Raw genomic sequence first — 14,622 nt, 5'->3', positions numbered from 1 at the left:
AATCCACTTGTTCGCGCAGCCGGCATCTCTTCTGTCTTGTTCTGTGAGGAATAGGACTTTTGATGACGTAACTACGTTCATCACATGGTCCGTCACATGATCCAAACTAATTGCAATTGGGTACCTACTCGTGCGGGTTTGCCGCAACGCATCCGGACCTTATCCAGACACGCTCCTGTGAAAGAGGCCTTATGAGCGGATCCGGTTGTATTACCTTTAACAGAGCCAATACTGATCCGTCATGAACTTCATTGAACTCTATTGTGGCAGAGAAAATGGATCCGTCCCCGTTGACTTGCATTGGGCGTCATGCCGTCTTGCTCCGCATCCCAGGACGGAAAGCAAACTACAACATGTTGCGGTTTGCTCTCCGGTATGGGAACTCAACTAAACGGAATGCATTTTGGAGCATTCCTTTCTGTTCAGTTTTGTCCCCATTGACAATGAATGGGGACAAATGGAAGCGTTTTTTTCCGGTATTGAGCCCCTATGACTGATCTCAATACTAGAAAACTAAAACGCTAGTGTGAAAGTAACCTAAGGCCTCTTTAACACGAGCGTGATGGATTAGGTCTGGATGCGTTCAGTGAAACTCGCACCATTTTGCAAGCAAGTTGTCAGTTTTGTCTGCAATTGCGTTCAGTTTTTTCCGCGCAGGTGCAATGCATTTTGATGTGTTTTTTCACGCGCGTGATAAAAAAACTGAAGGTTTACAAACAACATATCTTAGCACTTGCTTGCGGATGCAATGCGTTTTTCACTCAAGCCCCATTGACTTCTATTGGTCCAGGGCTGCGTTAAAAATGCAGAATATAGAATATTATGCGTTTTTCATGCAATGCAGAACTGATGCGTGAAAAAAAACAACTCTCCTGTACACAGACCTATTGACATGATTTGGTCAGGATTCAGTGCGGGTGCTATGCGTTCACGTCACACATTGCACCCGGGCAGAAAACTCGCTCATGTGAAAGGGGCCTAATCCAGTGTAGATGCTATAGTGATCACTGACTGTCTTTATTTAACCCTTTCATGACCGGGCTTAAAAAAAGGCCTAAATGTCCAGGCAACTTTTTGTGACTTTGTGCACTTGGTGGTTTAGTGACCCTAACTTTTATGACTACCCCAAAAAATTATATATATTTTTTTTACTTGACACTTAGGCTACTTTCACACTATACCCAATATATGCCCCAACCAGGGATTCCTATACTATTCAAAACACATGAATAGAATTGCTGACATAAGCCTGTGGTATACACTATAACATAAAACCTACAAACAACTACTAGACCGCTTATGAATTAATGTAATTTTATTGCATAATTACAAAAAGCTATATCACAAACCTGATTAAAAGAACATAGGTGCAGGGAATAGGCGGTATCATCTGGAGGATGAACACAGCGGATACTACGTTCATGGATCTCTCCATCTATACAAACATGATTAACAATAAAGTGCAAGTGCAGAAAACATATTCCATAATAATGGATGACGAACGATTACCCATGCTGTGCTCCAGAAAACTGATCCTCCATTGACTTTCAATCTATCAGACTGCAATGGTCCGTGTGAGCGTGTGTGCATATACTCGGGGAGGATGGAGGATGAGGCGTTGGTCCACCCCTGGGTGTATGCATATATGCAGGGGATGCAGAAATAAGTATTGATGCGCCCTTGGATTGAGGTAGGTGTCTCGGTCACAGCCCCACCGGAGAGTATGTGATTCGTGAGCTGGCGGCCTGTCAAGGGGATCAAACAATAGCAGCACTATTTTTTTTTACATCTAGTAAAAGAGAAAACGTGTGTGTGTGTGTGTGTGTATATGTATATAATACATATATATATCATAATGAGGATATTAATAATGTGAAAATATGGCAATAATTAAATAATTGAAGAATGTCCGCAGTCAAGAGATAGTGTACAGTAACTAAGGAGCCTCTACGCAGTGAGGTCTTTTCCGGTCATGTGATTAGGTCATGTGGTACACGTGACCGAGGAGGGTGGAACCAGAGAAGGACCGCACACAATGACGTTAGCATGCGCAGAGCGAGGAAGAGGACGCTAAACACGCCACGTGAGGTGTAGGATGAATGAGTGAATGGAGCACGCAGTGTACCCTCCATGGATGTGTCCCACGGCCTGAGATAGGGGTAAGAAATGGAGTAATGGATCATTTTAAAGACCAGATGTGTCTATTAAGTGATGTGGTTGACAAAGTATACGTTTTTTAGCCTGAAGGGGGAGGCATCTATATCAAATTAAGGTGGAGCTAAGTCTGACCAATTGTTGGGGTTTGGTGTATGTATGTATATATATATATATATATATATATATATATATATATATATTCACTTGGTATGCATTTATGAATTTGATAAAGACCTAACAGGTCAAAACGTCGCAGATTTCGGTGTAATAAAATGTGAAGCTTTCTATGACATTGGAGTGCCGCAGTTTTCTAGATTATTGCAGTTCATGACGGATCCATCTTGGCAATGTTAAACATAATACAACCGGATCCATTCAGAATGGATGTAGATCATTTTGATTTATAACCTGTTTGATTGAATATTTGACTGGTAATGGTTCCTGCATTTTTAATTTATTTTATAAATTTTTTTTATTAGTATTTTTTTATTTTACTTATTTTAATTTATTTTTGCCACATATTATGTCCCCTAGGAGGTCATTAAAAGACCTCTGGAGGACACTGACTTTTTTTTAATTTTTTTTCATCCACAGCCTCAGTTACAGGGGAAAACAGTCCCCTGTGGGGGACACTACACACAGGCAGAGCTGATAAGGGTCTCCTTAGACCCTGCAGCTCTGCCCCGCCCCAGACACCCCCGGCGGTCACGTGATCGCCAGGACTAACAGAGGAAGCTGCTCTCCCCCTGCGCTCCTGTAATCGTCCAGGGAGCACCGGTAGGAGCAGCAATGTGTGCTCCTGCCCGTTCTCACAGCGCTGCTCCAACACCATTGATAAAATGTACTCCGTACACTGCTGAGCTGTCAGCAGTGTACAGAGAACTGAGTTTTAAGCACACAGTGAATGGTGCGCTTTAGGCAGGGAAAAGTGTAGTAAAAATAGAAAATTGATCAATAAAGTATATTAGAAAATTTAGTTTTTAGGGCATTAGGGAGAGCAAAATAAAAGTTTATATAAAGGTTTAGTTGCTCTTTAAAGGCTGCCTTGATGTGCTGTGTTGCCACATGACCGCTTCAGCCAATCAAATACTGAGTAATTGTCACGAATAATGGGGAGAGGAGGGACACCAGAAAGACAACAGAAGGGAGAAGACAAAGAACTAAGCCTCAAGGCTAGGGAGAATGGAAAGGTCACCTCCTAGGAAACCCCTAGATCTGGCCCTGACTCCTGTCAGTATGTATAGACCCTGAAAGTGGGAAAATACATACGCCGGAACCTAAACCCTAGCAGCCCTGAGATGCCCTAGAGGAAGTGACAGGGAATGAGACTACTGGTTCCTTCCAGGTGAACGAACCAGCGTCTCCCTGAGGCCTAGTAACAACAAGCACAAGGGAACAACCAAATACAAAGAGCAGTACAAAGTGTTTGTTGGGCGTATTTCAGGCACAGATGGTTACAAAGCTGCGGCTTCTCCCTGCTCACTCCATGTCTAAAAAGTGGGCGTGGATGGGACAGGATGGCAGGCCCGTCTCACTCCTCAATCTACACATGTTTCAGGCATAGAAAATGGTCTAAATGTAAAATCCCAATCACACGTCCGTGCTCAAATCCGTGAGCAAGTGGTCAGTGATGCATTTGTGTTGGGTCTATGTGTCTGTTTTTTGCTGTCCGTGTTGCATCCGTGTTTCACTGACACTGAACAGCTGAAAAATCCTTTTCAAAGCATCTCTTCTTAATGATTAGTGGAACACTGATCCAACGTGGATGGCATCCGTGAAGTATCTGTGGTTTTCACGGACGCATAGACTATAATGGACGTGATGGATCTGTGAACACAGACAAAATAGAGCATGCATCTGTGCTAAAAACACTGACCCACGGACCGTGCTAAAATACCGATGTCTGAATACACACATTAAAATGAATGGGGACGTGTTATGTCCGTGGAGAACACGTACAGCACACATCCATGGAACACTGACGTATGAATGAGGCTTATGTCAGTAAGGGAGCTGTCTTACATCTAGATGCGGCGCTCTATGCGCTGAAGTTATGGAGAGCCCAGCTCCTCTATATAACTTCGGCTATCCACCGCCAGTGCGGGGGCTTTATTAAGACCGAAATCTGAAATAAATGACCCCCTATGTCTTTTTTGCAATCTGTACTAGTGTTTAGCATAGTGATTACCTCTGCTGAAGTTGAGGTTAAATCCCCATGTCTCCAACAAACAAGCCATTCACTGTGGCCATTTGTTATGTCACTGACTTAATACTCTTGTAGTAGAGCAGTTTTATGCAATCAAAGAACTACATTTTTTGCCAAGAGGCTATTAATTATAATCCGTTTTTAGTTGAAGTAGAAATATCCTGTGAGGCCCAGCAGTTCTTGGTTACCTAATGGCCTCTGTGCGGCTTCTCAGTCTGATATTGTGTGATACAGATTAAGATATAAATGTAGAAAAGGGAAACTGCTAATCTTCATGTCAAAATGACAGACACCACATTAGAACCCATGTCCTAATACAGGAGAATACAATACTGCATACATCTTATGTCCAGTGATGCCTCTGATATAGTTGTTTTCTCATCTTCTCCATTCGGACCAGATAGCTGTGATGGCTTCCTTCAGTCATGTCTGGTCATGTCAGCCATGCCATCAGTAGAGTTTGCCAGAGACATCTTAGTTTACCTACTTTCCATCATCCTTCCTGCCTTCTGAACACTCTACCATGCCACCCCAATACTATACTGCAGAAACATATAGCCCCCCTGCAAATACTAGTACCACACAGACAGCGCCACCTTCAATAATTATTGCCACAGTGCTCTCAAAAATAACTGTACCCATTAGATAGTCCCCCTGACAGTAATGGTGCTGTAAATAGTGTCCCCCACAAATAATGGAGCCAAGATGAGACTCTGCCAGGGTGCACCTTCCCCAGTAATAGTGCTTCCAAAAGTCCCACCAATAGTAATTGTTTCCCAAAGTGTCTTTAGTAGTAATAGTGTACCTACAGTGCACCCAATGGCAATAATTCCCCTATAGAGCCCCATAGTTACACAGAAGTAAAAAATGCCCCCCAGTAGTAAAAATTGCCCCTGTAGTGCCCCTAGTAAAAGTAGAGCCCACCATAATGCCCCCATAAGTAATAATGCTTGCCGATAGTGCCCTCAATAGAAATAAAGCCTACACAGTGTGCCCCAGTAGTAAATGTCTCTTCATAGTGCCTCAGTAGTACTAAAGCCCACCATAGTGGCCTAGTAGTAATAAATTCACAATAATGCTCCCAGTAGTATTAAAGCTCCCAGAGTCTGCCCCAGTAGTAAATATGGCCTCTTATAGTGCTCCAGTAGTCCTAATTCTCCCTAAAGTGCCTCCAGTAATAATAAAGCCCCCATAGTTTTCCCCAGAAGAAATAATTCCTGCCCTTAGTGCCCCAAGTAGTATTATATAAATATGGCCCCATATAGTGCCCCAGTAGTCATAATGCTCCCAGTATTAATGACACCCACCATAGTGCCCACCAGTAGTAATAAAGCCCCCATAATGTAATAACAAATGCCCCCTTATAGTGCTGCCTGTAGTACTAATGTCACCATAGTACTCCTCAGTTATAATAATGACCCCCTATAGTCCCCTAATAGTCTGCCCCTGTCATATTAATGACTCCCCCAGACCCCTCCCAACAGTCCCCCAATAGTGCTGCCCTAGTTAAAATAATAACCCTCTTATAGTCTTGGGATCAACAAAAGAAAAATAGGGTTTTAATCGGGTGAACCATAGCTATGTGTCTAAGCAAATAGTTTGATATGGAGATTGCTGGTGACAGATTCACTTTAACCAATGACTGAAAATTTGGCTCAAATTCTGGCAACAAAATTGACTTTTCCTCATGATAAATTCCTGTAAGGCCTCATGCACACGATCGTGGCATCTTTTGCGGTCCGCAAAGCGCGGATCTGCAAAAAACGGAAGCCGGCCATGTGCCTTCCGCAAATTGTGGAACGGAACGGGCGGCCGTCAATATAATGCTTATTCTTGTCCGCAAAGCGCGGACAAGAATAGGACAGGTTATATTTTTTTAGCGGGGCCGCGGAACGGAGCAATGGATGCGGACAGCACACGGAGTGCTGTCCACATCTTTTGCGGCATTATTGAAATGAATGGGTCAGCATCCAAGCCGCCAAAACGGCGGCTCGGATGCGGACCGAAACAACGGCCTATGTTTCAGGCACTTATGGGACCATTTATCAAACTGGTGTAAAGTATAACTGGCTTAGTTGCCCATAGCAACCAATCAGATTCCAATTTTAATTATCCAAAGGAGCTGTCAAAAATGGAAGGTGGAATCGAATACAACCATTAGTAACATAGTACATAAGGCCGAAAAAAGACATTTGTCCATCCAGTTCGGCCTGTTATCCTGCAAGTTGATCCAGAGGAGGGCAAAAAAAAACCTGTGAGGTAGAAGCCAATTTTCCCCACTTTAGGGGAATAAAAAATTCCTTCCCGACTCCAATCAGGCAATCAGAATAACTCCCTGGATCAACGACCCCTCTCTAGGAGCTATAGCCTGTAATATTATTACACTCCAGAAATACATCCAGGCCCCTCTTGACTTCCTTTATTGTACTCACCATCACCACCTCCTCAGGCAGAGAGTTCCATAGTCTCACTGCTCTTACCGTAAAGAATCCTCTTCTATGTTTGTGTACATTAACTAGAAATATATTTCCAATGGATCACTTGCCTACAGCGAGTTTTTTATTATTTCGGCTTGTTCACACTGCCTCCAGTTATCTCAGTTGTTCTGCTCCGGTAGAGGAGCAGAACAATGAAAATAACGGAAGTGTCGTATTTGGTGCATAACTGAAATCAACAGAACGGAGCAGATCTCATTAACTATAATTGGGTCCATTCCAGTTTCCGTTCAGGTATCTGCTTTTTTTTTGCAGGACTTTTTTGTCTTTTCTTTTTGACAAAATGTGCGACGGAGGTCTAGGAACCTCCAAAACATCTGTGAACAAGCTCTTTGCCTGCACTGGTGCAGGTTAATGCTGTGCAGATAAAGGGATCTCTGGGCTATGTATCCGCATTGCACATCATAGGATTGCACATAAAGTAATGTAAGAACCATTGAGGTTTACCTAAAATGGCATTGTCAGACTCCACTATAATGCAGACATACCATGTATGACATGGATCCTTTACCCTACAAGCACAGAGCACTCAGATATTCCAGACGCACTCTTTAATGCCTTTATGCAACAGGTCGTTATTTCTTCCGCTTCTTTGTGAGTTAAAGAGCCATAGTTTTATTCTGTAATGTGTCAGGCTCTGCTGTAAGCAGTGCAGGTATGTAGATCTGGCAATGAATGCCTGGATTAAGAACCTATGCACACTGCTGCAGATACATATGATGATGCTTACAGACTGCTTTTCACACACTGTAAACCACCCACTAGCGTTTTTCGGATCTGGCAGGCAATTCCGGCAACGGAACTATGTTTTTTCCGGATCTGTTAGAAGGATCCGGTGATATACCCGATCCGTATCATCCGGAATAATGGATCTGGTATTTAATTTTTTCAAAGATCAAAAGCAAAAATAGCTCCTTCTATGTCCCAGCACATGTGCAGACCAGAAAACCGGATCCGGCAACGCAGCAATTTCTGGAATTCTTGGTACCGGATCCGGCATTAATACATCTCTATGGAAATTAATGCTGGATCCGGCAAGGATTTTGGCTGGAACAAATACCACAGCAAGCTGTACACCGTACAAGGGACGTAACAGAAGACATCCTGAATGGGTTGCTTTCCATTCAGAATGCATTAGGACAAAACTGATGCGTTTTTTTTTTTCCGGTATTGTGACCCTTTACCGGATTTCAATACTGGAAAAGAATAACGCTAGTGTGAAAGTAGCCTGAGGCATCATACGATTTGGAACTACAGGGTCTTCTATATGGTCTATACACATGGGTTTGCTATATGCTGGAGCCTAACATGTAGTTACTTGGACATAGACATTAGAGGAGAGAAGTGATGGTTGGGCATTCTGCCATTGTAATGATATTTTAAAATAAATGTTTAAATAGAACTTGTGAAGAAGGATTAGATTTTTCTGTAGAATTTACACTACATTGTTCTGTAGAGTTTATTGCAGACGTCTATGTTTAGTCACCTAACTGGAATCAAGGACCACAAGAACAGCATATGAAAGAATTCGCTGCCAGAATCCTCCAAACATATTGATAGATCATCAATAAGAGATCGGTTTTCTGGTACTGCAGCTGATACTCTGGCTCCATTTAAGGTTTACTTCCGGAAGCTGCAGCTGCTGCTAAGGACTGATCGGTGCAGATGCCGAGTATCAGAGCCCACTGATCTCATATTGATTATCTGTCCTTTAGATAGGTAATCCGTATGTTAGTGCCAGAAAACCCATTTATTTGAAAAATATTTAATTTGGGCCTTTATGCATGAAACTAAAAATATAGCGACCCTCTGGCTTAAAGGGGTTTTCCAGTTACACACAAAAAAGTAAAATAACACCAACATTCAACTTTACTGCATTATATGTCAAATGATGGAATTCTGAGTGCGTTTCGACTCTTGTTCCTTGTGTTTAAATCCTGGTGCAGGATTCACGTGGAGTGTCTGTAGCATCAGGTCTCTGCCTCTCCTTCCCCTCTGAGCTTAAACATCACAGATCCAAGCAGGGCCGGCACCCTCATTAGTATTTACTTTAGCGCAGTGAATACTAATGAAAATGTTTTGGATATGGGTAGGGGAAGGGCCGCCCTACAGCATATAAAGCAGACAGAAGAGTTACTATTACACTACAGACCTGCTCTGTTTGGCTGAATTGTTTGTGCTGAAAATCTATTTTCTTCATAGGCATGAAACTAATTAAATACCGTAGTATATTGCTAAAAAAAAGGGAACAAAATTGCACCATTTACCAATCATTATACTGTAAATGTGTTTACTGTATTGTAAGGGTTATCATTATTACAGGGATACCACATATGGTTTTCTGACATTTCATACTAAGTACCTATGTTACAAAACTGTTTAATAATAACTTTGCAGCAAATTGTAACTTGCCATAAAAAAAACTAGCGTAAAATTATATTTTTCTATATTTTTTTAGCATTAAGGTTCTGCTTTAAAGAGGTGCTCCCCCCCCCCTTTTAGTACTACTGTTTTTTAATCAATATCCCAAAACAGTATTTGGTACCCCTGTAATCATAATAACCGTACAATATAGTAAACATATTGGTAAACAGCGTAAATAAAAATGGGGGAGGGGTACATAGTGTGCCTGTATTTCTGTGTTTCATCCATGTATGATTTTTGCCATCTGTGTGTCATTCTTATTCCATGGACAATGCTAAGCTGAAAAATAGTTTTAAGAGCATTTCTTAGCAATGATCTGTGAAACACTGACCCCTAGACTATAATGGGTGTGTTTTGATCTGCATCACGAACCAAAGTAGTGCATGTCTCCGTGTTTTTTTTTTATTTATTCATTTATTTTTTCGCTGACCCACGGTCAGTAAAAAAAAAAAACTACTGATATGTGAACAGACCATATTAAAATCAATGGGTACGTGTGCTCTCTGTAGAAAATGCGGACAGCACAGTGAAAAAACGGAAATGTCAACGAGGTCTAAGACACAGCATCATTGTTGACATTACATCTACAGGGCAGGGTACAGGGCATATTCCTGCAAGCCTTGCCACTCCTGACATGTAGACGTGATATCATTGGGATAGTGAACCAATGCAGTGTAAAATATCATATGACCACAATGGAGTACAGGGAAAACTGAGTGCTAACGTGATGTTTCCGCTCTTGCAAAATCGAAATACCCCTTTAACTTTATTTGGGTAACAAACAGAACACTTATATGGTGACCACCTTTTCATATTTTCAGTTGTAGATCCATTAATTCCCAGGCTCCTCTTCTGTCCTCCAAGATGGCCACACAGCTTCTCAGATCACCTGTTGCACACTATGCATGGTTAGTCCAAGACACTTCTTGCTTGTCCAGTCCTAGTTTAACCAGCACTACTCATGTGAGCTATGCTGCCCATTCCAAGGGTAGAAGGAAGTGCATGCACAATATGCTTGGGGTAGACTGAGAAGTGGTGTGGCCTTTTATGAAAGGAGCCTAAGAATTGGCAGATATGCAGCTAAAAAGATGAAAAGGCTTTTAGATGGGTTATACTTGGGTCTGCGGGCAAGGGTTTGCACAGGAGGATACGTATCTAATTCGTTCGTGTTACAAAGGGGAACAAGGCAGGGTTGCCCCCTGTCTCCTCTCCTGTTTGACTTAGCGATAGAGCCATTGTCAAGGTGGTTAGAGTCGGGAGAGTTATTTGAGGGCCTAAGGGTGGGTAAGAAACAGCTGCGTTCGACACTGTTTGCCGATGATATCCTGCTTTTCCTGTCTAATCCTGTAAGAGATATTGGGAGGATTATGGGAGCGTTAGAAGAGTTTAGTCTTCTTTCTGGGTTGAAGATAAATAGATCCAAGAGTGAGGTTTTATTTTTAAAAGGAGGAGGGCAAAGGGTGGCGGGAAGTGATCTAGGGGGTATCCCAATTGCCCGTTCTTACATAACGTACCTAGGTATTAAAGTCGGAACTACTTCTGAGTCCATATATAGACTTAATTATGATCCCCTGATAAACAAAATAGTTCAGGAGTTGCAGAGATGGAGGGATCTTCCGCTGTCGTTGTTGGGGCGGAATCATCTTATCAAGATGATGTCAGTCTCCAAATTACTCTACCCTATGCAGACCATCCCTGTTCTGTTAAAACATAAAGATGTCTCTAAATTAGTAAAAGCGTTCAAGCATTTCTTGTGGCACGGTAAGAGGCCCAGAATTTCAATGCGTTCCCTAGTGAAGGGTATTGAACACGGAGGGATTGCGTTTCCTGACATCAGGAATTACAATCTGGCCTGCATGGCAAGGCATATATGTGACTGGATAAATGGCTCAAACTTTTATTCAGCTTCAATATTGGAAAAGGAATTCTGTGCTCCCTGGTCTCCGGTGGCGCTGCTGCATTCAAGGTTGCAGGTGATTCCTACATGGATTAAGCAATCTTTATTGTTTAAGGACACAATAGCTACATGGAGGATTCTTAGGAAAAAGTACTGGTTGTCGTACAGAATTTCCAAGCATCTTCCATTATGGAATAATCCTGAATTCCCGCAGGGTTATAGGAATAAACAGTTTGAAGAATGGAGACGGAAAGGGATTCTGTATGTGAAGCATCTATTACATGAATCAGAGCCTAGGTGGCTATCTGGAGAGGAATTGATTACTAAGTTCTCTTTGTCTTCCTTTCAAACTATTCAGTGGTCTCAAGTGAAGGTGTCAGTAATAAATCAGTTGGTGTTGGTGCAGAAGGAAGTTCACAAAAATATTCTGGATAAGATTTTAGACTTGAGAGGTGGGAAGATCTCGATTTCTACAATTTATGCTGACATGAGGAGAGAGGATGGGACTAGGGATAGGAATAATTCATTAGGTAAATGGGCGGAGCAATTAGAAGATGGGAATATTGAGCAGAAGATAATAAAAGGATGGGAGGTGGTTAGGAGACATGTAGTTAATGAGTCTTGGAGGGACACTCAGGTTAGACTTATGTATAGGGCTATTTATGGCTTTAATATCCCCCCCTCATCCAGCTAAACCAGACAGGATTACAAATTGCCCTAAATGTGGACTAAGTTTCTTGGATCTATTCCATGGAATTTGGTCATGTCCCATGAGTAAAAGGTTGTGGAAGGACGTAGGGAGCTTGATCCGGGGGATCTGGGGAAGGGAGTTTCCATTGTCTGCCAAATTATATTTATTCCATTATGAGGAGGGAGAGGTAGGACAGTTACCCCGGTTGTTTCATACGATATGTATGTTAGTGAAACGTAGTCTCCTGCAGCATTGGCTTCAAGTTGACACTCCAGGGGTACAGGTTATAATAGAACAATTAAAACGTGTCTTTTTTCTGGAAAGGCTGAACTCTCTTGCGACAAAGGAAAAACAGGCTAAAGGGCTATTTCAGAAATGGAAACCGTTTATTGAACATTGTATGTCAAGTGCAGAAATTCAGCTGATTATAAAACCGTTCACACTTACAGAATGGTATCTAGTGGGACAATTGAAGGGAACACTAGGTCGTCTGTCGCTCAGGTCTGGGAACTCTTCATAACTTTACGTGGGAGTGGTGCTTTAATATATCATTGTATATTGATTGTGAATTTGATCTGTACTAGATCAGTGTACACTATATGCCCTTATGTTTGCTTTTAAAAAAAAAAAAAAAATTTCTTTTGCTCTCATATTGTCAGTCTGTGTTCAGAGATGTATACTCTGAATGTTTTGTTGATGAAAAATGAAAATAAAAAAAAAGATGAAAAGGAGAGCATCATGTAAGTGTTCAGTTTATTCCCCAGTAAATGTTTTTTTTTCTTTACCTGGAGTATTGCTTTAAAGGGGTTATCCCACGAATAATGTAAAAAATAATAATTGCATATCATATAGTACATGACAATCTCGTTCTAACGAAGCTAGAACCAGCCCTGTACCTCACATGGATCCAGAGATCTCCTCATTCATTTCTCTGCTAGGTTCATATCAAGCTGACAGCTCAGGGGGAGTGTCTTTTCTGCTGCAGCTCAGGGGGAGTGTCTTTTCTGCTGCAGCTCAGGGGGCGTGTCTCAGATCTCCCTATCACAGCTCGGGAGCCAGATGTAGGATGAAACTGAGCATGTGCGGCCATCTCAGTGAGCAGGACAAAGAAATTAAGTGGCCGTATACAGATACATTTTAGGCTACTTTCACACTTGCGTTTTGGCTTTCAGTTTGTGAGATCCGTTCAGGGCTCCCGCAAGCGGTCCAAAACTGATCAGTTTTGCCCAAATGCATTCTGAATGGAAAAGGATCCGCTCAGAATGCATCACTTTGCCTCCGATCAGTCTTCATTCCGCTCTGGAGGCGGACACCAAAACGTTGCCTGCAGTGTTTTGCTGTCCGCTTGACGAAACGGATCCGTCCTAATACACCATGTAAGTCAATGGGGACGGATCCGTTTTCTCTGGCACAATAGAAAACGGATCCGTCTTCCATTGACTTTCAATGGTGTTTATGATGGATCCGTCTTGGCTATGTTACCGATAATACAAACGGATCCGTTCATGACGGATGCATGCGGTTGTATTATTGTAACGGATCCGTTTTTGCAGATCCATGAATGATCCGCCCAAAACGAGAGTGTGAAAGTAGCCTTATTGAATAACTCAGTAGCTGTACAAAATTTTTATTTACATGCAATTACAAAAGTATTCAGATCCAGGTGCTGGTTTGAAAATTGTAGAATATTTTTTGTGGGACAACCCCTTTAAGGATAATGCTATTCCTGCCATAAAAAGCAACAGAACCCTAATCGGAAAGAACTTAAAAGTGTGAGCATAGCCTATTGTTAGAAGATGGCAGTGACGGATATTAGGCAGATGTATGCCAAAGGAACACTCTTCTGGTGTGCGTCCTATCCCATATAGAGCATGTGAGAGTGTTTACCAACATATAAACTGAATGCGTTTTGAGTAAACCTTAGGCGCTTAGTTGATTGATCGCTGCTAAAAATCCCTTTTTAATGAAATAGCATTAAGAGGACTGTTTTGTAAAAAAAACTATAAACATGTAAATTAGACTCTTATTTGATTTTTAAACTGGTACCTGTTGAGCAGTTATGAAAGTCGTTGGTTATACACTTAAGGTTAAACTGATCAAAACGGGTGTAAAGTAGAACTGGCTTAGTTGCCCATAGCAACCAATCAAATTCCACCTTTCATTTTTCAGCGCTCCTTTGGAAAATGAAAGGTGGAATCTGATTGGATGCTGTGGGTAACTAAGCCAGTTCTACTTTACACCAGTTTGTTAAAAAGTCTAAGGGGGAGATTTATCAGTGTTATATCTAGTAGGGTGTGCGATGTTTAGTGATATGTATGATGTCCTGTACTTGTGTTTGAATGTAATGGCTACATTGGGTGTGGCATGTCCTATCTCCACCAGACCACGTCTTGGCTGCTGTGGTTGATCAGTGTGGTTTTTTCCACAGTTCTGTTATTTGTGCATGGGAACATTTAATGACGTGGCTTCTCACTTCTGCTGTGAAACTACTACTGCAAACTGTCGAGTCAGCAGATCGGCGCTCGTGGAAGCTGAACTGTTGTGAATTAATCCAATCGTAGTTGTTGAATTAAGGCTTTTGTGGTCATAAACTTTTTATAAACTGTTTAGTGTTAACCATGCAATTGCTTGTCTACTGTAAAGTATTATGAATCAGTATCTGTAAAGTTGCTCCCATGCAGTCTTCAAACAGTGGTGCCCATTAAAAAATGATTGTTGCTTCATATTATTCAATACATATTTATTTTGGATC

The 14,622-nt window shown here is 41.8% G+C and overlaps 1 protein-coding gene across 1 annotated transcript in view; it reads left to right on the top strand.

Moving 5' to 3' along the window:
- Positions 1-14,622, top strand: part of STK10 (serine/threonine kinase 10) — a 162,629-nt gene that overhangs the window by 82,901 nt on the left and 65,106 nt on the right. The window lies entirely within an intron of this gene.

The sequence above is a fragment of the Bufo bufo genome, chromosome 1 (genome assembly GCF_905171765.1).
Source record: "Bufo bufo chromosome 1, aBufBuf1.1, whole genome shotgun sequence".
Classification (NCBI taxonomy): Eukaryota; Metazoa; Chordata; class Amphibia; order Anura; family Bufonidae; genus Bufo; species Bufo bufo.
Note: the sequence above shows the minus strand (reverse complement) of the source record. Positions and strands in the feature narration are given on the sequence as shown.